The sequence below is a fragment of the Lithobates pipiens genome, unplaced genomic scaffold (assembly GCF_037356315.1).
Source record: "Lithobates pipiens isolate NorthernLeopardFrog02 unplaced genomic scaffold, aLitPip1_a1.2 Scaffold_28, whole genome shotgun sequence".
In the NCBI taxonomy this organism is placed as follows: Eukaryota; Metazoa; Chordata; class Amphibia; order Anura; family Ranidae; genus Lithobates; species Lithobates pipiens.
Window position 1 is genome coordinate 180,991,243 of NW_027507789.1, and position 26,061 is coordinate 181,017,303.

Here is a 26,061-nt window from a genome sequence, read left to right on the forward strand (position 1 = left end):
AAGCATACCATTCATCATTCCGCTTCTATGATCTGTCATGCGTTTATAAAGGAAAGGGCTCATCGCTAAAAATAAAGAGCATAAAAGGAATAAAAGATGCGGCTAAGCCTCGGTTGCCGGAAGCCCCTCTCGTTCCACCACATATTTTAGGAATAAGAACTACGAGTGACAACACGAGAGACATAAAACATGATAGAAAACCAAAACATTCAAGAAACAAGAGAAGAACGAGTTCCCCATCCACCGCATAACAGGTGCTACCTGAGCTCTGGCCGATGTGTTGGAGGCGTCCAGGTGAGGAGACGTCTCGGGATTTGGGGTTTGGGGTCTCTCCCGGTTGGTCTTGGTCAGTCTCATCCACCAAATGACCGGTGAGCGGGATGTCTGGTGTTTCTCCTGGTAGGTAGAGGGATGTCTCTTCTTGTAGTCAGAGGAGGGCTGTCTCTTGTGTCTGTCTGGGGTCAGTGTCCATAGCCGGAGACATCAAGCTGTCATAGAAGGGCCCCTGGCTGTCTAGCCTCATCCCTGTCCATCAGTCCCCTTCCCTGCCGTCTCTCTGCCTTCCTTGCAGTCTCTCCCTTTTCGATCTTGTAGTCTCTCCACCAACAACAACATTCAGTGACGTCACCCCCCCCCCCCCTTCCCAGATCACGTGACTCCCTGGCCTAAAAATAGCCTGTCACTGGAAGGGCCTGACTTGTAAATGAGGGGCGGGGCCACCGGGATAAAAAGCCTGCATCCCTTTAAAGGGGCCGCGCCCTCCAGCTGCTGCTGGCTGAGGCTGCACACAGGTCTCCCCGCCGGAGCCCACTGCGGCTTTAAGAGCAAGAGGCTCTACTACCAACCGACAACCTCTTCTCCACACCTCCCACCGAGATCCTGTACAATCCGAGGATGAGCAGAGCTTCCAAATACATGATTGTACAATCTGCTTCATGGTGGCCACACACTATACAATCTGATTGTACAATCTCCTTCATGGTGGCCACACGCATACAATCTGATTGTACAATCTCCTTCATGGTGGCCACACACTATACAATCTGATTGTACAATCTCCTTCATGGTGGCCACACACTATACAATCTGATTGTACAATCTGCTTCATGGTGGCCACACACTATACAATCTGATTGTACAATCTCCTTCATGGTGGCCACACACATACAATCTGATTGTACAATCTGCTTCATGGTGACCACACGCATACAATCTGATTGTACAATCTGCTTCATGGTGACCACACACTATACAATCTGATTGTACAATCTGCTTCATGGTGACCACACACTATACAATCTGATTGTACAATCTGCTTCATGGTGGCCACACACTATACAATCTGATTGTACAATCTGCTTCATGGTGGCCACACACTATACAATCTGATTGTACAATCTGCTTCATGGTGGCCACACACTATACAATCTGATTGTACAATCTGCTTCATGGTGGCCACACGCTATACAATCTGATTGTACAATCTGCTTCATGGTGGCCACACACTATACAATCTGATTGTACAATCTGCTCCATTGTGGCAACACACTATACAATCCTTATAGTACAGATTGTACAATCTCCTTTATGGTGGCCACACACTATACAATCGGATTGTACAATCTCCTTTATGGTGGTCAATCTGATTGTACAATCTCCTTTATGGTGGTCACACGCATACAATCTGATTGTACAATCTCCTTTATATTGGCCACACATACAATCTGATTGTAAAATCTCCTTTATATTGGCCACACACATACAATCTTATTGTACAATCTGATTTATGGTGGCCACACACTATACAATCTGATTTATATTGGCCACATGCATACAATCTGATTGTACAATCTAATTTATGGTGGCCACACACTATACAATATGATTGTACAATCTCCTTTATGGTAGCCACACACTATACAATCTGATTGTACAATCTCATTTATATTGGCCACATTCATACAATCTGATTGCACAATCTACTTTATATTGGCTACATACAATCTGATTGCACAGCCTCCTTTATATTGCCCACATGTATACAATCTGATTGTACAATATCCTTAATGGTGGCCACATATATACAATCTGATTGTACGATACCCTTTATATTGGCCGCATACAATCTGATTGTACAATCTCCTTTATATTGGCCACACATACAATCTGATTGTACAATCTCCTTTATATTGGCCACACACACACACAATCTGATTGTATAGTCTCTTTTATGGCGGCCACACACTATACAATCTCCCTTATGGTTGCCAAACACTTGGAATTTATGCGGAAGGCAGAGCTCTGGTGTGCCTGGAACTGTTCAGCTTAATACACTTTCATACATTAGGCACCAGGGGGCGCTTGACGTCCGACTCACCATACAGGTTACGATCCGACCATACAATTCCTGTAAATCAACTTTTGATCTATGAAATATAAGGACATTCCAAATGTATCCAATCAGACAGGCCCTTCTACTGCTGTTGGTAGATCTAATGGTGGCCGTACAAGATTCAATAAATTATCGATTTCCGATTAATCTCCCTCTTTGGCAATCTAGACTCGACAACCCATTCAACCAACACACCATACATAGGGAAGAGGATTTCCATTGAAAGTTGGAAGATGTAACCATAAGTGATCAATCACATCTGGGTTTTCCCCTGTGTAATCTCAAAAAGTGTTAAGGTGACCATGCACTGTACAATCTGATTGTACAATCTTCTTTAGATAAAGCAATAACTATGCCACAACAGACTAAGGCCCGTTTAAAGCTGACCATACACTATACAATCCAATTGTACAATCTCTACTTTTTATTTATCAAAATGATGTAATACAAAGAGCCACCGAATCTACCCAAACAGCTTGTATCCAGTCCAGGCCCTTTCCAACCACAGGAGATTGTGCAGAGTACAAGACTGGCCATATACTATACAATCGGATTGTACAATCACTGTACAAAAACTAGGTAAAAATAGACACCTAAGCAACCTCTTCAGCTTCCTTCCATCAGCCAGACCCATTCACTACTACTAGGTGATTGTAGATGTAAGGAAATGTGTACAATCAGATTGTAGAGTGTGTGGTCATCCTGAGATGAAGGATTCTCAGAGACTTGTCATACAGTCATATAGGAGGAAGTTGTGAGTTCGCTCACCATCACTCAGAGCTTACACAAGGCCGAGGACTATCTCCCCGCCCCATGTGACAGCACTGGACCTATCATAGAGAAGCAGCTCCTCCCCCTGGTCACTGCCATGTGACTGTCACAGGAAGGGCCCACATGTCCTACTTGTGGGCTTCAACCTCTCTACGGTCTACAGCAGGGTCCCCGACCTTCCACTACCAGGACTGCATTGTATATTATCCACAAGACAACAAACATCCCCAGCAGAGCTCTACCTTCTCTCAGGGTCCCCATCAGAGTCCCTCCTACATCCAGGTCCCCATCAGAGTCCCTCCTACATCCAGGTCTCCATCAGAGTCCCTCCTACATCCAGGTCCCCATCAGAGTCCCTCCTACATCCAGGTCCCCATCAGAGTCCCTCCTACATCCAGGTCTCCATCAGAGTCCCTCCTACATCCAGGTCCCCATCAGAGTCCTCCCTTACATCCAGGTCCCCATCAGAGTCCCTCCTACATCCAGGTCCCCATCAGAGTCCTCCCTTACATCCAGGTCCCCATCAGAGTCCCTCCTACATCCAGGTCCCCATCAGAGTCCCTCCTACATCCAGGTCCCCATCAGAGTCCCTCCTACATCCAGGTCCCCATCAGAGTCCCTCCTACATCCAGGTCCCCATCAGAGTCCTCCCTTACATCCAGGTCCCCATCAGAGTCCCTCCTACATCCAGGTCCCCATCAGAGTCCCTCCTACATCCAGGTCCCCATCAGAGTCCCTCCTACATCCAGGTGCCCATCAGAGTCCCTCCTACATCCAGGTCCCCATCAGAGTTCTCCCTTACTTCCAGGTCCCCATCAGAGTTCTCCCTTACATCCAGGTCCCATTAGAGTCCCTCCTACATCCAGGTCCCCATCAGAGTCCCTCCTACATCCAGGTCCCCATCAGAGTCCTCCCTTACATCCAGGTCCCATCAGAGTCCCTCCTAGATCCAGGTCTCCATCAGAGTCCCTCCTACATCCAGGTCCCCATCAGAGTCCCTCCTACATCCAGGTCCCCATCAGAGTTCTCCCTTACATCCAGGTCCCCATCAGAGTTCTCCCTTACATCCAGGTCCCATTAGAGTCCCTCCTACATCCAGGTCCCCATCAGAGTCCCTCCTACATCCAGGTCCCCATCAGAGTCCCTCCTACATCCAGGTCTCCATCAGAGTCGTTCCTATATCCAGGTCCCCATCAGAGTCCCTCCTACATCCAGGTCCCTATCAGATTCCCTCCTATATCCAGGTCCCCATCAGAGTCCCTCCTACATCCAGGTCCCCATCAGATTCCCTCCTACATCCAGGTCTCCATCAGAGTCCCTCCTACGTCCAGGTCCCCATCAGAGTCCTTCCTTACATCCAGGTCCCATCAGAGTCCCTCCTACATCCAGGTCCCTATCAGAGTCCCTCCTATATCCAGGTCCCCATCAGAGTCCCTCCTACATCCAGGTCCCCATCAGAGTTCTCCCTTACATCCAGGTCCCATCAGAGTCCCTCCTACATCCAGGTCCCCATCAGAGTCCCTCCTACATCCAGGTCCCCATCAGAGTCCCTCCTACATCCAGGTCCCCATGAGAGTCCCTCCTACATCCAGGTCCCCATCAGAGTCGTTCCTACATCCAGGTCCCCATCAGAGTCCCTCCTACATCCAGGTCCCCATCAGAGTCCTCCCTTACATCCAGGTCCCCATCAGAGTCCCTCCTACATCCAGGTCCCCATCAGAGTCCTCCCTTACATCCAGGTCCCCATCAGAGTCCCTCCTACATCCAGGTCCCCATCAGAGTCTTCCCTTACATCCAGATCCCCATCAGAGCCCCCCTTACATCCATGTCCCTCATCAGAGTCCTCCCTTACATCCAGGTCCCCCATCAGAGTCCCCCCCTTACATCCTGGTCCCCATCAGAGTCCTCCCTTACATTCATGTCCCTATCAGAGTCCTCCCTTACATTCATGTCCCTATCAGAGTCCTCCCTTACGTCCAGGTCCCCCATCAGAGTCCCCCCTTACATACTGGTCCCCTTCTGAGTCCTTCCTTACATCCAGGTCCCCATCAGAGTCTCCCCTTACATCCAGGTCCCCATCAGAGTCCTCCCTTACATCCAGGCCTCCCATCAGAGTCCCCCCCTTATATCCCGGTCCCCTTCTGAGTCCTCCCTTACATCCCTCAGATTTCCCCCTTACATCCAGGTCTGCATCAGAGTCCCCCCTTGTTTCAGGGTTCCAGAGTTCCCTTTACATGAGGATCCCCATCAGAGTCCCCTCTTTCATCCAGATCCCAATCAGAGTTCCCTTTACATAAGGGTCCCCATCAGAGTTCCCCTTACATCCAGGTCCCCATCAGAGTTCCCCCTTATTTCAGGGTCCCCATAAAAGTCCCTCCTTATATCACTGTCCCCACCAGAGTCCCCCCTTACATCAGGGTCCCCATCAGAGCTCCCCCTTGCGCTCAAAAAGCGTGCATGCACATGGCATGGTTCTGCGGGTGTGATGTCGCGTTCAGCGGGTGGTAGTGCCCACCAAAACGCGCTGGGGTATATTTCCTGCTACGACCGTGAAGCAAAGCATCGCAGCCATGTCACGTGAACACCCCAGCCCGCTGCCTTTCCAGCTTAAGGGATGTGTGTGTTCACATGGCGGTTCTGCGGCTATGATGTTGTGTTCAGCAGGTGGTAGTGCCCGCCAAATGCGCCAGGGTATATTTCCTGCTACAACCATGAAGAAAAGCATCGCAGCCACGTCATGTGAAAACCCCGGCCGGCTGCCTTTCCAGCTTAAGGGATGTGTGTGTTCACGTGGCGCATGAGCGCACAAAAAGCGTGCATGCGCGTGGCGCGTTTCTGTGCTCCCATGAAAAGCTATAATGTGAAGGCAGCCTTAGGATTCAGTGACACCACCGATACAATCCTTATGTGTGCGCGCCTGCGCTGTGTGAATGAGCCTCAATCACAGCAGCCAATCACCGATCACCTTTTATTGCTAAGTCGGGTTAAGCTTTCCAAAGCCAAAAGCCGATTGGCTGGCTGTGGGGTTGTGCTCCCCCGTCCACCAGACACCTTATCAAATTCTAGAGATCCGCCTTTGTTCTGAAGAGCTTGCGCTTTTTTACACATTCGACATAAATATTCTTCCAGAATTCTGACGTTCTTTTTTTAAGAATTACCCCCCCCCCTCCCCTCCCCTTTTCGCTCTTATACTATTTTCACTCACAGTCTTGTCTATCCCACCGCCGAAGGTTCTGGGAACTTGCTGAGTCCGAGAGCCGGTTGCCATGGTAACCCCAGCAGTATTTCTCTCTTCTCATGAAACACCCAATCCTTCTGGAAAAGGAGGGAATGTGGAAAAGGAGGAGGACGCAGGGCCGTGCCGTACGGGGGGATCACGGGAGGAACTCGCCAGATAATTTGCAAAAACCTATTTTGTAGCCGTTGTCTGTGGCGGTCTATACAAGGGGCCTGTACCAATCAATAAAGGGGGGTGTGGGGTGAGCCCTCCTAATTACCCCGACCACCCCTCTGATGCCCCATGTGGCTCAGAGCACAAGTACTCTGCACACAGACCGCAGAGCCTATGGGAATTGGCGTTGCTCCCCCCTCCCCCTGTTGCTGGCGTTGGCCAATTTTTGCAAAGGTGATGGATGCGCTTCTGATTCATATATATATATATATATACAGTATCTCATAAAAGTGAGTACACCCCTCACATTTCTGTAAATATTTTATTCTATCTTTTCATGTGACAACACTGAAGAAATGACACTTTGCTAGAATGTAAAGTAGTCAAAATAACTCAACACACAGCCATTAATGTCTAAACCGCTGGTGACAAAAGTGAGTACACCCCTAAGTGAAAATGTCCAAATTGGGCCCATTTAGTAATTTTCCCTGCCCATGTAAACCCCACAAGCACCCATCAAATGTAGCCCACTAGAGCCCATCAAATGCAGCCTCACCAGCGCCCATCAAATGCAACCTACCAGCGCCCATCAATGCAGCCTCACCAGCGCCCATCAAATACAGCCTTACCAGCGCCCATCAATTCAGCCTCACCAGCGCCCATCAATGCAGCCTCACCAGCGCCCATCAATGCATCCTCACCAGCGCCCTTCAAATGCAGCCTCACCAGCGCCCATCAATGCAGCCTCACCAGCGCCCATCAAATACAGCCTTACCAGCGCCCATCAATGCAGCCTCACCAGCGCCCATCAATGCAGCCTCACCAGCGCCCATCGATGCATCCTCACCAGCGCCCATCAATGCATCCTCACCAGCGCCCATCAATGCAGCCTCACCAGCGCCCATCAATGCATCCGCACCAGCGCCCATCAATGCATCCTCACCAGTGCCCATCAAATGCAGCCTCACCAGCGCCCATCAATGCAGCCTCACCAGCGCCCATCAATGCAGTCTCACCAGCACCCATCAAAGCAGCTTCACCAGCGCCCATCAATGCAGCCCACCAGCGCCCATCAATGCAGCCTCACCAGCGCCCATCAATGCAGCCTCACCAGCGCCCATCAATGCAGCCTACCAGCGCCCATCAATGCAGCCTCACCAGCACCCATCAAATGCAGCCTACCATTCATTCAGGAGTCGGGATGCAGACCCAGTCCTCTGCCATCGATGCGCCTCTGTCACTATGTGTGAATGGAGCGGCGGTTGCCTGCTAATGCTAAGACTTAGTTGCTTGCTGCAAAGAGAAGAGAGTAGGATGCATCCATCAAATGTACCCCAGTAGCGCCCATCAAATGCAGCCTCACCAGCACCCATCAATGCAGCCTCACCAGCACCCATCAATGCAGCCTACCAGCGCCTATCAATGCAGCCTCACCAGCACCTATCAAATGCAGCCTGCCTCACCAGCACCCATCAAATGCAGCCTACCAGTGCCTATCAATGAATGTTTGCTTGCTTCCATTCATTCAGGAGTCGGGACACAGACACAGTCCTCTGCCATTGCCACACCTCTGACACTGTGCGAACGGAGTGGCGGCTGCCTGCTGATGCTGAGAGGTAGCTGCTTGCTGCAGAGAGAAGAGAGTAGGAATCGCCCATCAAATGTAGCCCACTAGCACCCATCAATGCAGCCTACCAGCGCCCATCAAATGCAGCCTACCAGCGCCCATCAAATGCAGCCTACCAGCACCCATCAATGCAGCCTCACCAGCGCCCATCAGTGAAGCCTACCAGCGCCCATCAATGCAGCCTCACCAGCGCCCATCAAAGCAGCCTCACCAGCGCCCATCAAATGCAGCCTACCAACGCCCATCAAATGCAGCCTACCAGCACCCATTAATACAACCTCACAAGTGCCTATCAAATGCATTGGTGGTTAATGGAAAGAGTGGTGCTTACATTTGTGGGCAATGGAAAGAGTGGCCCTTACATTGGTGGGCAATGGAAAGAGTGGTCCTTACATTGGAAGTCAATGGAAAGAGTGGCCCTTACATTGATAGTCAATAGAAAGAGTGACCCATACATTGGTGTTCAATGAAAAAAGGGGCCCTTACATTGGTGTTTAATGGAAAGAGTGGCCCTTATATTGGCAGTTAATGAAAAGAGGGGTTATTACATTGGTGGTCAATGGAAAAAGTGGCCCTTATGTTGGTGGGCAATGGAAAGAATGGCCTTTACATTGATGGTCAATGGAAAGAGTGGCCCTTACACTGGTGGTATATAGAAAGAGTGGCCCTTATATTGGCAGTTAATGAAAAGAGGGGCTATTACATTGGTGGTCAATGGAAAAAGTGGCCCTTACATTGGTGGACAGTGGAAAGAGTGGACCTTACATTGGTGATCAATGGAAAGAGTGGCCCTTACATTGTTGGCCAATGGAAAGAGTGGCTCTTATATTGGTTTTCAATGAAAAGAGTGGCTCTTATATTGGCGGTTAATTAAAGGAGGGGCTATTACATTGGTGGTCAATAGAAAAAGTGGCCCTTTTGTTGGTGGGCACTGGGCAATGGAAAGAGTGGCCCTCACATTTGAAGTCAGTAGAAAAAGGGACCCTTACATTGGTGATCAATAGAAAGGGTGGCTTTTACATTTATGGTCAGTGAGAAAACAGCTCCTTTCATTAGTGGTCAGTGGGAATAATGCTCTCTACATTGGTGGTTGTTGGGAAGAATGCCCCTTACATTGGTGGTCAGTGGAAGAATGGTCCTTATATTCGTGGTCAGTGAGAAGAATGCTCCTTATATTGGTGGTCAGTGGGAAGAATGGCCCTTACATTGGTGGTCAGTGGGAAGAATGCTTCTTTCATTGGTGATCAGTGGGAAGAATGTTCCTTACATTGGTGGCCAGTGGAAAGAATGCTCTCTACATTTGTGGTCAGTGGAAAGAATGCTCCTTACATTGGTGGCCAGTGGGAAGAATACTCTTTACATTGCTGGTAAGTGGGAAGAATGTCTCTTACATTGTTGGTCAGTGGGAAGAATGCCCCTTACATTGTTGGCCAGTGGGAAGAATACTCTTTACATTGGTGGTAAGTGGGAAGAATGTCCCTTACATTGTTGGCCAGTGGGAAGAATGTCCCTTACATTGTTGGCCAGTGGGAAGAATGCCCCTTACATTGTTGGTCAGTGGGAAGAATGTCCCTTACATTGTTGGCCAGTGGGAAGAATGGTCGGGCAAAATATAGAATTGGGATTGGAGGTCAGTCAACAACAGCTTAAGGAACCCCTAGCAACGTATGGAGGAACCCTATGGTTCCTTAGAACCTTGGTTGAGAAAACTATGATAGAGAGTTGGTTTATGGGCCTCTATTTATGAAGCATTATCTTCCTACCATTGGAGAACAAAGACACCTAGGTGGGAAAAATTTTGCCCCCTTTGATACAATTAGGGGTAGGGGATTAGCGTAACATATAGAATGCCTGTCCTAACACTGAGCAGTGTTTAGGTCTACCGGACAGCAGAAGGGGTTCCTGCATCCACCTGACCCACATTTTATGTAAATGGGCCCCTAAATCCTAGAGGGCCCTGGTACAGCTGTACAGTCTGCACTAATGTTGAGCCCACACCTGCTACCTGCACCAGGATCTTGGTCATTCAATGCAGTCGTGGCACATTTCAGTACATAAGTAAATGTCTGAAGGCTCATCAACCCTTCATGTATCTATAACCCTCACTCACACCAACCTCCCTTATATATTCCATGCAATCCCAGTCTACTGTGCTGTCTGTAAAGCAGAGCATAGAGGGAGCTGCAGCGCCAGAAGCATGCTGATTGGAGGAGAGAGCAGAGTGACAGAGAGGTGAGCTCATCCAGTTGCTGGTTTTCAGTCACAGGGTGGAAATGTGGAGGAGACCTGTAAGGGAAAGTGAAACTGCGACAAAGAAGGTCAAGTCCCCTTCTCTGCTAGACAGGACTGTATTGTGTGACGGGGCTGTTTAAATATCAGGACTGGATGGACAGAAGTACAAATCCATGGGGGGGGGGGGGGGGGTTCTATAGTCCTAACACAATTTCTGATAACATTGTTTGAGATAGGATGTTTTGCACTTATTGAGCCAATATAACAAACCTTTTTCTTTGGTATATGTAACAGACCAAAAAGGAGCAAATAACAGAAGTGTTTTGTTAGGACTGATTCACGCCAGCAGTCACGCATTGCGGCAATGCATGCGTTACTGTACACTTTACTGCAACACACGTTAAATGCTTTGGTGAGATGCACTGCCATTTATTGCGAATGAAGTTCTGCAGTTCCAGACGTCACTTGGATCGCCACCTTCTGGTGCAGTCTGGTACTACAGCAAAATGAATAAAGGGACTGATCACTCTGTGGCGTTGCGGTAGCACACATGTTGCTGCTTACTTTATCACAATGCACAATAAATGTGTTGGTGCAATGGGGTGTCACTCATTCTGAATCTTGAAAATGAACATGCTTCACAATGCACGGCAATGCACTATACTGCATGGAACATTTTTTTGGCAACTCACCACACATTGCGTTCCACTGCGCTGCAACACATGTCCATCAGCCAATGCCGTTGGTTGGGGTGCCATTCAATTAAATGCCACTGCATTTTACCAGACATGTAAAATGCATTGCTGCATGTTTTACGCTATGCGCCGCATCACATTTTACATGCTTTGGTGCGAGCGGCAGCCAAAAGCACTTTGCTTATAGACTTCTGTTGCAATTTACTGCAACACCAAACTGTAAAAAAGGTCTCTAGTTCCCTTTTACATCTATACAATTTCAAGTGTGTTGTATGAAGAACAACAAGAGAATTCCCATTTTTTTCAATGGGGCCTGTTCATACATGTACGCTGTGCTGCCATGCATTAGGGACAGGTGCTTTTTTCATGTATTAATGCACATCCTTGGCCACATCGGTTTCAATGGCAATGCACAAAAAAAACACATCACATTCATTCTGAGTCCCTTGGGGCAAAACTAAACACTACTAGGCTAATTTTCTCTCCAGGTAGAATGCTCTTCATTTCAAATGCCGCGTACACACGATCAAACAATCGGGTGGAAAAGTCCGGCAAACTGAAGTCCGCCGGACAATCCCCCCGTGTGTAGCCTCCGGCATACTTTTTTGACCCGAAAGTACGGCGGACTTAGAAAGTAGTTTTGCACTCCAATCTTCCGGACTCGCATTTCGGCGGACAATCCGGCCGTTGGTATGCCAGTCCGCCGTACTTTTGAAATGAGTGGACTTTTCCCGCCCGGAGAAAAGTCCGCTCATTTTGAGCGGGTGTCCAGGTAGGCGGGGCCAGCGAAGGAGACGTCACTGGCCCCGTCCCCTGGTATGGACTTAAAGGGGAACACCAACGCCGAACGCCAGGTCCACATCAGACCCTTGTCCGAGCACGCTACCCGGCCGGCCAGGAAAGGGGGGACGAGCGAGCGCACCCCCCCTAAGCCGTACCAGGCCGCGTGCCCTCAACATGGGGGGTGCCTTGGGGAAGGGAGGGCCGCGCGGCCCCCCCACCCCAAAGCACCTTGTCCCCATGTTGATGAGGAATAGGACCTCTTCCCCACAACCCTGGCCGTTGGTTGTCGGGGTCTGCGGGCGGGGGGGCTTATCGGAATCCGGGAGCCCCCTTTAATAAGGGGGCCCCCGGATACCGGCCCCCACCCTATGTGAATGAGTATGGGGGTGAGACGGAAGACCCCCGGAGCTGTGTTTTTTTTGTACTTTATTTTACAGGTGAATGGGTAGGGGTACATTGTACCCCATACTCATTCACATAGGGTGGGGGGCCGGTATCCTGGGACCCCCTTATTAAAGGGGGCTCCCAGATTCCGATAAGCCCCCCGCACGCAGACCCCGACAACCAACGGCCAGGGTTGTCGGGAAGAGGCCCTTATCCTCATCAACATGGGGACAAGGTGCTTTAGGGTGGGGGGGGCGCACGGCCCCCCCTTCCCCAAGGCACCCCCCATGTTGAGGGCACGTGGCCTGGTACGGCTCGGGGGGGGCTCTCGCTAGTCCCCCCCTTTCCTGGCCGGCCGGGTAGCGTGCTCAGACAAGGGTCTGATGTGGACCTGGGGGGACCCCCACGCCGATTTTTTTCGGCGTTGGGGTTCCCCTTTAAGTCCATACCAGGTGGCGGGGCCCGCGACGTCTCCTTCGCGGGCCCCGCCTATCTGGAGACGCGCTTGAAATGAGCGGACTTTCCTCCGCGTGTGTGGGCGAGTCAGTTCATTTCAAAAGTAGGGCAGATAGTACAGCGCACTTAGTCCGCTGAAAAAGTGCCGTGTGTGGGCAAGTAGCCCGTTCGGAAAGTCCGACGGACAGTCTGGCAGGAAGTCCGCCAGACTAAGTCCGTCGGATAGTCCGCTACGTGTGTACGCGGCATAAGATAGCTTGAATCAGGAAAATGCTGTATTATGGCCACTAGATGGAGCTGCTGATCGTAGGGAATAAATACACTTTATTGTCAAAGTATTGTGACGTCTGCCTTTACAGGCACATGAACTTTAATGGCACCCCAGTCTTAGTATGTAGGATTCAATATTGAGTTGGCCCACCCTTTGCAGCTATAACAGCTTTAACTCTTCTGGGAAGGCTGTCCACAAGGTTTAGGAGTGTGTCTATGGGAATGTTTGACCATTCTTCCAGAAGCTCATTTGTGAGGTAAGGCACCGACGTGGGACGAGAAGGCCTGGCTCGCAGTCTGCGCTCTAATTCATCCCAAAGGTGTTCTATTGAGGTCAGGATTCTGTGCAGGCCAGTCAAGTTCCTCCACCCCAAACTCACTCATCCATGGACCTTTCTTTGTGCAGTGGTGCGCAGTCTTGTTGGAACCGGAAGGGGCCATCCCCAAACTGTTCCCACAAAGTTCAGAGCATGAAATTGTCCAAAATTTGCTGGCGGTAATTCCGCCAGCAAAAGTCAGATAGAGCATACACACGGTCAGAATTTCCAATCAAAAGCTCATATCCGACTTTTGCTCAGAATTTCTGATCGTGTGTACGGGGCTTTTGTATGCTGACGCCATAAAGAGGAAGTAAACCCGTTGGGTGTTACTTCCTCTTTGTTTCCATGCAAAGGTAAAGCATAATGGCATAACCCATTATGTGACACTTACCCGCAGGAGAAGCCCGCGATGCCCCTGTCTTCCTCGCTAGTAGCGAGCGTCCATTCTTCACCCCTCTTCCTTCCGGGGCTGCGAACTCCAGCTCTGTGACTGTCCGGAGTCGCGTGACGTCACGAGAGCTGCCTTTAACGGCATAACCCGAGGTAGAAACGGCACAGTGTGCCCTTTCTAACTCTGGCGCATGCACAGGTTAAAAATATCTCCTCAACCTTGCAGATCTGGGAGATATTTCAAGCACCTACAGGTAAGCCTCAATCTAGGCTTACCTGTAGGTTAAAGTGGTTGTAAGGCGTTTACAACCACTTTAACATTTCCCTTCACTGGAACTAACGGACCAAGCCCAACCCCTGAAAAGCAACCCCACGCCATAATCCCCCCTCCACCAAATGATTTGGACTACTGCACAAAGCAAGGTCCATAAAGACATGGATGCGCCAGTTTGGGGTGGAGGAACTTGACTGGCCTGCACAGAGTCCTGACCTCAACCCGAACACCTTTGGAATGAATTAGAGCGGAGACTGAGAGCCAGGCCTTCTCGTTCAAGTGCCTGACTTCACAAATAGGGATGAGCTTCGTGTTCGAGTCGAACGCACGTTCGACTCGAACATTGGCCGTTCGGCCCTTTCGGCGAATTCCGAAAGTTTTGGCCGTTCGCGTCAAAATTCGAGTGACGCGCGCGCGGACCACAATGCACTGCGTTGGCGCAGTGCATTGCTGCCCGATGATTGGCCAAGCATGCACTGTGACCCCGCATGCTTGGCCAATCGCAGCGCCGGCAGCGAGGAGAGCCATGATTGGCCACAGGCATCCTGCCTGTGGCCAATCATAGCTCAGGCTGTGTAGTGCACACCCCACACTATATAAGGCCGCCTTTAAGGCGGCCTCCTGTAGTGTGTTACTTTGCATCTGAAGCAGTGGGTGTTCTGTGTACCTTCAACACAGTACACACCAATCGTTTTTGGCTGATTTCCTATCTTGCTGCTGTGTAGTGGTTGTTGTCTGTGCCCTGACTGCAGTATACACCACTATATTCACCTCACCTATATAGCTAGTGATCTAGCTTTAACCACTTAACAACTGCCCATTGCCGATTAACGGCTTCAGGGCGGTTGTTTAACTCAGAGAGGCCGTTAATTAACGGCCTCCCAGAATTCTGCTCTCGCGTGCCCCGAGGTGTGCGCACTCGAGAGCATCCGTGACCGCCGGGTCCATAGGACCCGGCGCATCACGGTAAACGGCCGCTCATAGCGGCCGTTTACCACGTGATTGCTCCGTCAAATGACGGAGTGATCACTTGGAAACAAACCGGCGTCATGTTATGACGCCTGTTCCTACCTCCCCTTTCTGTACCGATCGGTACAGCGGAGGGGAAAGAGATCGGTGTCAGCAGCGATGTGGGCTGCATCTGCAGTGCCCACATCGCTGCTCACCGAATTTAACCCCTCAATTCCCTGCCAATACTCTGCAATACCAGTGCATACTCTGCAGTACCCTGCCATTACTCTGCAGTACCCCGCCATTACTCTGCAGTACCCCGCCATTACTCTGCAGTGCAGTACCCCGCCATTACTCTGCAGTGCAGTACCCCGCCATTACTCTGCAGTGCAGTACCCCGCCATTACTCTGCAGTGCAGTACCCTGCCATTACTCTGCAGTGCAGTACCCTGCCATTACTCTGTAGTACCCCGCCATTACTCTGCAGTGCAGTACCCTGCCATTACTCTGTAGTACCCCACCATTACTCTGCAGTGCAGTACCCCGCCATTACTCTGCAGTGCAGTACCCTGCCATTACTCTGCAGTGCAGTACCCCGCCATTACTCTGCAGTACCCCGCCATTACTCTGCAGTGCAGTACCCCGCCATTACTCTGCAGTGCAGTACCCCGCCATTACTCTGCAGTGCAGTACCCTGCCATTACTCTGCAGTGCAGTACCCTGCTATTACTCTGTAGTACCCCGCCAATACCCCACCAATACTCTGTAATACCCTGCCATAAATTGCCATACCCAGCCATACTCAGAGATACCCAGCCATACTCGGTGATACCCTGAAATACCCAGCCATAGACGCCCCCCACCCCTCACCGCCCTCCGGTGCTTCTACCAACTCGCCAGTACGATCAAAGCCAGAATCTTTTTTTTATTTTTTATTTCAGGCTTCCCAGCCTAGAGGTGAGATGTGGGGTCATATTGACCCCCCAGATTTCACTGTAAAGAGGACCTGTCACCCCATATTCCTATTACAAGGGATGTTTACATTTCTTGTAATAGGAATAAAAGTGATCAAAAATATATTTTTGGGAAAAAAAATGTCAAACTAAAATAAATAAAGTAAAATGAACAATAAAAAAATAAAATAAAAATTAAAGCGCCCATGTCCCCATGTGCTCGCATGTGCCACACATGTGAGGTATCGCCGAGAATGTTAGAGCGAGAGCAATAATTCTAGTCCTAGACCTCCTCTGCAACTCAAAACATGTAACCAGTAAAAAAATATTTAAAGCGTCGCCTATGGGGATTTTTTAAGTAGCGACGTTTGGCGCCATTCCACGGGCATGTGCAATTTTGAAGAGTGACATGTTTGATATCTATTTACTCAGCATAACTTCATCTTTCACTTTATGCAAACATTGGGCTAACAAGTGGTTAATAATAGAGCTTGCAGTCAGTAGTGTTAGGAGATAGTGCGTGCTGTCTGCGTGCTCTGTACCCAGTACATACCGCTATAATATAGGGCAGGCCCCTACTTTCAAACATCCAACTTACAAACATCTCCTACTTGCAAACGGAAGGAGACAGCAGCAAGTGAGATGAAAAAAGATGGACGACAAAACAAATTATACAGGGGTGATAACCCTTCACTATGTTTTCCAAAAAGCTTAAAGATAGTTTTTTTGACTGGAGCTACACTTTAAAAATGTACCGGTTGAAAATGACAAACAGATTCAACTTAACACAACAAACCTACACAGTCCCTGTCTTGTTTGCACCGCCTGTATACTGCTGTTCTGAGTATATAGGGCCTGGGGGCCACACGCATTTCCTTTTTTTAATATGGGTACGGGGTTCCCCTTAATATGCGTACAAGACCCAAATAGGCTGGTAATGGGCAGGGAGGGCTACCCATGCCATGTTTCTCAATGATTTTCAACCATATTGCAGGAACCAGATATAACATTAAAACCGCAAGCAGTTTTAAATGGTGTTATTTCCGTTTAATGTAATTTTGTGCAGGGACTGTTCTAAACACGGGAAACACGTGGCACTTCACAGGCATACTACAGACACCCCCCAGGCACCATATTTAAAGGAATATTTCACTTTTTTTTTTTCACTTTAATCGTCATTAAAATCAGTGCTCCCGCCAAAACGGTAGTTTTTAAAACTTTTTTTTGCAGTGACCCATGTCCCCTGAGGCAGGAGGCAGGTCGCCAAACCCTTTTTAGGACACTATCTTGCATATTAGCCGTTAAAATGAGCACTTTCCAATTCGAACGTTCGAGTCCCATAGACTTCAATGGGGTTCTAACGTTCGTACCGAACGCGGGGGTCGTTCGCAAGTTCTGGTGCGAACCGAACCGGGGGGTGTTCGGCTCATCCCTATTCACAAATGCTCTTCTAGAAGAATAGTCAAACATCCCCATAGACACCCTCCTAAACCTTGTGGACGGCCTTCCCAGAAGAGTTGAAGCTGTTATAGCTGCAAAGGGTGGTCCAACTCCATATTGAACCCTACAGACTAAGACTGGGATGCCATTAAAGTCCATTTGCCTGTAAAGGCAGGCGCCCCAATACTTTTGACAATATAGTGTAGCTATTTACCATGATTATCAGTTCCATCTAGTGGCCATAATGTGGTATTTTACTTCTAAATGAAGAACATCCGACCTGCAGAAAAAATAGCCTAGTAACATTGGATTTTGCCAACACTCATATCTGTAAATACATCACCACAAGAACAAATGTGGAATCTTCATTTTATTCTGGATCTGGTCTAGGCTCTTCCTAGAAATCGTCGATCGCTATGAGCACATTCGGCTGTGCTGCACTCTGCTTGTACAGATAGGAAGCCTCCAATTTGTATGCCAGAGCGCTGTGCTGACTGCATTGCATATTCCCCTCGTGTCCTGAGCAGAGCTTTTGTTGGTCTCCGCTGTTCTCTGACTCATTGCAGAGAGTGACTCACAAAGCCGGGTCAGCCTCTCGCACCGCCGGAGACAGCATTCAGCCAGGCTTGAGCGTTTACAAATCGTCACGTCTTCTGACCATCTGGGAAACGCTCCGTACCTGGCGGAGCGCTCTAACGTTCGATCCTGGGAGTTGAAGCGTCTTCGTTTCACCTACCGTTCTTAAACGCACTCATCCTATAACTGGATCTCCAGGAAAACGTTGTGCACTAAAATAAAAAATAAAGACCTTTTAGGCTAGTGCGTCTAAATCCGCCACTGCTCTGAAGAGCAATCCATGTTTAGATCGTGTTTCAGAGGGGGTAAAAGGTAATGTGACACCTCCTCTGTGTCTGTTTTAACCCAATTTTTGCCAACAAACATGCTGCAAAAATGCGCAGTGCTTGCCGTTTCAGTGCTTTCCCATTAATTAACCACTTGGCACTTAGACTCCTTTCACACCGAGCCGCCCCGGGCATCAGCGGTAAAGCGGCTCTATTTTTAGTGCCGCTTTACCATAGTTTTAGCGGCACTATTCGGCCGTTAGCAGGGCGGTTTTAACCCCCCGCTAGCGGCCGAAAAGGGCTAAATCCCCCTGCAAAGTGCCGCTAATGGCCGAAAAGGGGTTAAATCCACCCGCAAAATACTGCCGGAGCAGCGTTTTGCCGGCGGTATCGCAGGGCTGCCCCACTGATTTCAATGGGGAGCGGCAGTGGAGGAGCGGTGAGTTCACCACTCCAAAGAAGCTGTTTTGAGGAGGTTTTCTGGGGCTATTTTTAACGCTATAGAGCCTGCAAAACACTTCAGTGTGAATGGGGTCTTAAGCCCTCATCCTCTCCATACCAATTTTCAGCTTTCAGCGCTGATGAACTTTGAACGACAATTGCGCGGTCATGCTACACTGTACTCAAATTAAATTTTTATCATTTTGTTCCCACAAATAGAGTTTTCTTTTGGTGGTATTTGATCCGCTCTGTTTTTATTTTTTGTTAAAAAAAATGAAAAAGACCAAATGTTTAAAAAAATATATATATTTTTTTTTTATATATATATTTTGTTATAAAATTTTGCAAACAGGTAATTTTTCTCCTTCATTGATGTACGCTGATGAGGCGGCACTGATGGGCACAGATAGGTGGCACTGATGGATGGCAGTGATGGGCACTGATGGGTGGCAATAATGGGCACTGATCAGTTACTCTGATAGGCAGCACTGCAAGTGGCACTGATTGGCACCACTGGTGGGCACTGATAGGTGGCACTTGTGGGCATTGATAGGTAGCACTGGTGGGCACTGCGGGCAATGGCAGGTGGAACTGGCAGGGGGTACTGGTGGGCACAGATGAGGCATAATTGCCTCTTCCTCTTCGGGGCCGATGTCCCTTGCAGATAAGCCGGTGATCATCTTTTTTTTCTCCTCACGCTGTCAGCAACTTCTTAAGTGGAATTAAAATTTTCAGAATTCGGAAAATTCTAATTAATTTGAATTTGAAAAAAACAAAACGATTTCTGAAAACAAATTAAACGAAACAAATTTATTTCGTTCTGCACATGTCTGCTTACCATGTACAACCTGTTCTCAGAAACCATGAATCAGACAGAGACAGAAGTACAGTTAAATCACACTTGTTTATTAATAAAAGTTAATAGAACAAACGTAGTCAAAACATATAGTTTGGTAACCGGAATGGATAGTCAGACAAGCCAGAAAGTCAGGAAGCCAGGGAACAGCAAGCAGGATCTGGAGCCAGAAGGAATTTCAGCCAAGCAAGTCTTTAACAGGAACACAGGAGATAGTCTCTGTGATGTTGACCAAGGCAAGGCAGAGATTATCTGGGCTGGACCGCTTAGGTAGGCAGGACTGACGAGCAGGATATCATCAACAGTTGAGTCACTGTTGAGATATAGGAGCTGGCAATTAGCCGACATCTGAGAGGTCAGCTCAGAGAAGAAAGGGCTGAGCCCAGCCCTGCCAGAACACCTACCTTAATGACCCTTCCCCGTCGGAGGACCACCAGGCTTGAGAGGAGGACAGGGGCATGTACATCCGAGGATGAGACCCAAGAGCGTTCCTCTGGACTGTAACCTTTCCAATGCACCAGGTACTGTATGCGCCCACGGAACCTACAGGAGTCAACAATGGACTGTAGTTCATGCTCCTCATGGTTCTCAACCTGTACAAGGTGAGGATGAGGCACCAAGGTGGTAAAGTGGTTGCAGACCAAAGGTTTTAATAAGGAGACATGAAATACATTCGAGATACGCATATTAGAAGGAAGGTCTAATGCGTAATTTGCTGGGTTAATCCTGCAAAGAAAATGGAAAGGCCCAAAACCGGAATTTCAGAGAGGGAACACGAAGTCAGAGGTTGCAAGATGACAGCGAGACCTTGTCCCCAATCCGGTAGGAAGGTGCAGGCAGGTGTCTGCGGGCAGCATGGAGTCTGTACCTATCATTAGCATGTCGCAAAGCCTCCTGGACTTGTGCCCAAGTGGAACGAAGACCACGGAGATGCTCCTCTAATGCAGGAATACTCTGCGGAACAAATGAGTCAGGCAACATGGAAGGTTTGAAACCATAATTTGCCATAAACGGGGACAATCAGGAAGCAGCGTTCAAGGCACTATTGTGAGCAAACTCCGTCCACGTTAAGAGATATGACCAGTTGTTATGATGGTGAGAAATATAGCAATGTAGGAATTGCTCCAAGGACTGATTGGCTCATTCTGCTGCCCCATTAGACTGCAGGTGATACGCAGAGAAGAAAGCAAGCTGAATTCCCAACTGTGCACAAAAGTCTCACCAGAACCGGGACACAAACTGACTACCCCTGTCCAGGACAATCACCTTGGGTAGCCCATGTAAGCGAAAGATCTCCCGAGCAAAAATGGAAGCCAGTTCCTTAGAAGTGGGCAACTTCTTAAGTGGAATACAATGAGACATTTTCGAGAACCAATCAACCACCATAAGGATAACTGTGTTGCCCTCGAAGTTGAGTAACTTCACAATGAAATCCATAGATAAGTGGGTTCAGGGCCTCTCTCCATTAGGTATGGATTGTAGGAGGCTAACTGGAAGGTGTCGTGGAGTCTTACTCTGAGCACACACAGAACAGACATCTACGAAGGCGGTTACATCAGCACGTAGACTAGGTCACCAGAATTGTTGGGAAATGGCCCAAAAGAGTTGATTCTTCCCAGGGTGGCCAGCAGCCTTGGGAGAATGGTAAGTACGGAGACTCTCTGGGACAAAGCAGTGGTCGCAAGGTTTCTCAGGAGGAGCATGGACAGCAAGAATTTTGTCACCCAAAGGAGAAGTGACTGGTGTGAACCGTAGCCTGAATACGATCAGGAGGAATCACAGGAATCATAACCGACTCCATCTTGGAAGTGGAGGAAAATTGACGTGACAAAGCATCGGCCCTTACAGTCTTAGTCCTGGCTAAGAATGAGACAATGTAATTGAAACTAGACAAGAAAAGAGCCAATCGTGCCCTTCTGGGAGAGAGGCGTTTAGCCTCAGACAAGAATGTGAGATTCTTATGGTCAGTAAGAATGAGAATCGGGACAGTGGTACCTTCGAGGAGATGTCTCTTTCAGGGCTAAAATAATTGCTAACAGCTCTCTGTCACCAATCTCATAATTGCACTCCAATTTCTTGGAAAAGTAGCCACAGAGATGCATAGCGCTCTCAAAGGTAGGACGTTGAGACAGAAGGGCACCAAATGCAATCTCATAAGCATCAACCTCAAGGATAAAAGGTAATGTAAGATCATGATGCACCAACACAGGAGCAAAAACAAAGGCAGCCTTGAGACTCTTAATGGACTCCGGAGACCAACTCTGTGGGTTACTGGCCTTTCTGGTCATATCAGTCAGGGGCTTGACCAGAGAGGAGAAGTTACGAATAAACTTCTGATAATAGTTGGCAAAGCCAAGAAAATGCTGAAGAGGACGTAAACCCACGGGTCGGGCCACTGTAGGACTGCTGAAAGTTTTTCTGGGTCCACTGAAAAACCAGCAGTGGAAGTGACATAACTCAGGAATTTAACCAGGTCACAATGGAATTCGCACTTGTCCAATTTACAATAGAAATTGTTCTCACTTAGTTTCTGAAGCACACAACAGACATCTGTGTGGTGGCTCTCCAGGGACTAGGAAAATATGAGGACATCACGAGATTGTATGCCACTCTCAAATCAAGTTTCGTGAACACCATTGCTCTCTTGAGGCAGTCAAATAACTCTGTAATCAACGGTATTGGATAGGCATTCTTAATCGAGAAAAGATTGAGACCCCTATAATCAATACAAGGTCTCAGTTCACCACTCTTCTTCTTCATAAAGAAGAAACCAGCACCAGCAGGAGACGAGAATTTGCGGATGAAACTTGGAGGAAGTGCATCTGCAACATACTCCTCCATGGCCTTATCCTCCAAGAACGACCAAGGTTAAACCCAGCCACAAGGGGGTATGGCATCAGGTTGAAGGTCAATTACGCAATCATGTGACCGGTGTGGAGGCAAACTACCGGCTTGACCTTTGTCAAAGACATTGCTAAAATTGTGGTACTCCTCCGGCAGGGAGGAGGGTGAAGAGGTGCACAGGGCCTTGGCTACCTTCTGGAAGCATGTCTTACTGCATTGTGGCGACCAGGAGAGAACCTCAGCACAGAGCCATTTAAAAAAGGGGTTTGCCTCTGTAACCAAGGATAACCAATAACCAGCAGAAACTATCTTGGAATTGGATTGTCTCATGGTGAAGAGCTCCTATGACCATGGCCAACGGAACAGTTTCATGAGTCACATGGGCAGGCTGTAGAGGTCTCCCATCAAGAGCCTCAATGGCAAGTGGAGTGTCACGCAGCTGCAGCGGAATCGAGTGCTTTGATAAAAAGGTAGCATCAATGAACAGGCCTGCAGCCCCAGAGTCGATTAGAGCCTATATCTTGACAGACGACTCAGCCCAAGAAAGGGTGAGCAAAACCAGGGGCTTATCCTTCTGGATAACTTGGAGCGAAACAACGCCACCTAAGGTCTGTCTGTGACAGGACCTCAAGGTTTGGGCGTTCTCTGGACGGGTAGGACATGACTTCAAAAGGTAATCTGCCTGGCCACAATAAAGGCACAATCTCTTCCTCCTCCTAAGGGTTCTCTCATCCGCAGAGAGAAGCGTGAAGCCCAAGTGCATGGGTTCATCTTCACTTACCGACTCGGTACCAGGAGGCATGGGAGGTCAGGGAGACAAGGGTGGGACTGCAAAGTTCTGAGACAAATGTACAGGAGGCTTCCGCAAAAGATAGTCTTTCTCTGAGTCTGTAGTCAATGAGGATGGCAAACGTGATCAACTTATCCAGGTCAGTGGGTATATCTCGGGCTGCTATCTCATCCTTGATGGTATCTGAGAGACCATGAGAAAAAGCAACCACGAGGGCCTCACTGTTCCAAGCAACCTCTGCTGCCAGAGTATGGAATTAAATGGCGTAATCGGGAACAGTTCTCGTACTCTGTTTGATGGACATGAGGCACTTGGCAGCAGAAGCAGAATGTGCTGGAACGTCTAATACCCTTTTAAAAGAAGCCACAAACTCAGGGTAACTCAAGACAGCAGGTTTTTGCGTCTCCCATAGAGGGTTAGCCCAGGCCAAGGCTCTCTCAGAAAGCTAAGATATCACAAAACCTACTTTGCTTCTGTCCGTGGGAAACGCCTGGGGTTAGCATCTCAAAGTATATCTCAACCTGGTTGAGAAAACCTCTGCATTGGACTGGATCACCCCCAAATGGCTGGGGAAGCATAGCAAAACCATAGATACCTCTTTTAGAGGTAATACTCGAGGCGAGTGCCTGCACAGAGACTGGAGCAGCAGCGGGGACAGCCTGCAACGCAGGTTGTACCGGAGCAGCCACAGTGGGAGATTCCAGATGAGCCGCGCAACTCAGGAGCGTTTATAATGCTATGGCAAACTGATCCATGTGGTAACAAAAAAAGCAGCTCAACTGCCTATTTTTACTACACCCTGCAAGCATAGGCTCCAGTCACACTATTGCGTTTCGGGAATGCTTGTAAAATCTCATCTTCTCCATTTCTTTATTTTTTTTTCATGCAAGAGGAACATGAAAAGCAAAATGGATTTTCTGGCCATGGGTAGCGTTTCCAGGCACTTCCACACATGAGATCCACTATTACAATGAGCCATGTCACCCGGGTGCCATCACCTATCTCACAGCAAGGAAGGACGGCGGTCACCGGGGAATGGTGGTGGAACTCAGATCTTCTTCTGTAGCCGCAGACTGGAATGTTGCTCGGGATGTGCCAAGTTCTACACCATGTGGAAGATAAATTATATAGGACTGTGGCTCGGGTGTGTCTTCAGCTTGTCTTACAAATGTCCATTTAAAGAACAGATACACAGGCACAACATGCAATTACACTTAGCCATGGACAGAGCTCCGCATCTGTCCTTCAGGGCTGACGATCTTCCTTCTTCAAAATAGCGGCAACGGTTGGCGTCTTATGGGTCACCAGATTGTATCTCAAAATTACATTCAAAGCAGATATGTCAAACACAAGGTCAGCGGGACGAATCCGGCCCACCAAGCCTTGTCATCAGTGTTAATTTTGTCGACTAAAATGACGAAAACATTTTAGGCGACAAAATGAATATTATTTTAGTCGACAAAAATACGACTAAAACAACTGAGATTACTAAAATACGACTAAAACTAAAATGGCATTTTAGTCAAAAGACTAGGAATAAAACTAAAGTGAAATTTGACTTCAAAATTAACACTGATCTGTAGTGCATGTTCATACCTCAATACCATAATAAATAACATTAGATTTTTCACTCCAGCAGTATATAATGAGTTTGAAAATTGTAGGGAAATGTTAACGAATGCATTACAATTGAATTTCACCCATTAGACTTCAGACGACTAAAATTCGTTTTAGTCCACTAAAATGTACTGGAGATTTAGTCGCCTAAATACGACTAAAACTAAAACAATTGCAGAAGACTAAAATGGGACTAAAATTAAAATGCCTATTTAGTCCTAAGACTAAGACTAAAACTAAATCACAACGTGCTGCCAAAATTAACACTGCTTGTCATGTGAGCCCCATTTCGTAACCTCTGGCTCTCACCCTCGATCCTGCTCCCCACAGATACCTCCTGTGTTGTCAAGGGACAGCTTTTCCCAGCAGCTCCCAGATCTAACAGATCTCTGCACGCGCTGATGGCGGGGACAGATCTCCACATCTGCAAGGTGCATCTCCTACACAGGGAGGTACTTAAGCTGGGCCAGGTAGGAGAGAGATATGCAAGGAAGCTTTGGAGGGAGGAAGGAGGATTGTACACCCTGCACTCTGTACACAGCACATCCCTGAACTCTGCACTCTGTACATAACGCACACCTGAATACTGCACTTTGTGTACAATGTACCCCTAAACTCAGCACTCTGTACACAGTGCACCCCAAAACCCTGCATTCTGTACATAGTATACCCCTATACCCTGCATTCTGTACATAGTACACCCCTATACCCTGCACTCTGTATATAGTACACCCCTGAACTCTGCACTCTGTACATAGAGGAATCCTGAACTCTGCACTCTGTACGTAGCCCACCACAGAAACTTGAATTCTGTACATAACGCAACCCTGAATTCTGCACTTTATACACAGCTCACTCCTAAACATAGCACTCTGTACACAGCACACTCCTAAACCCGGCATTCTGTACATAATACACCCCTGAACCCTACATTCTGTACATAGCATAATCCTGAACTATGCACTCTGTACGTAGTGCACTCCTGAACTCTGCTCTCTGTACATAACTCTCTCCTGAACTCTGCACTCTGTATGTAGTGCACTCCTGAACTCTGCACTCTGTACGTAGCATAATCCTGAACTCTGCATTGCGTATGTAGTGTAATCCTGAACTCATCACACTCCCGAACTCTGCCCTCTGTACATAGCGCACTCCTGAACTCTGCAATCTTTACTTGGCGCAATTCTGAACTCTGCATCGTGTATGTAGTGTAATCCTGAAATCTTTACTCTGTACGTAGCGCACTCTTGAACTCTGCACTCTGTATGTAACTTAATCTTGAACTCTGCACTCTGTATGTAGCTTAATCTTAAACTCTGCACTCTGTACGTAGCGTAATCCT

At 48.3% G+C, this 26,061-nt stretch overlaps 1 protein-coding gene across 1 annotated transcript in view; it reads right to left on the minus strand.

Annotated features, from left to right (window-relative positions):
* HDAC5 (histone deacetylase 5) overlaps positions 1 to 614 on the minus strand; it is a 163,123-nt gene extending 162,509 nt beyond the window's left edge. Inside the window, exon 1 of the mRNA XM_077460038.1 lies at positions 262 to 614. The gene's annotated coding sequence lies outside the window, so the exon portion shown is untranslated. The remainder of the gene's footprint in view (positions 1 to 261) is intronic.
* Positions 615 to 26,061: the final 25,447 nt, after the last annotated feature.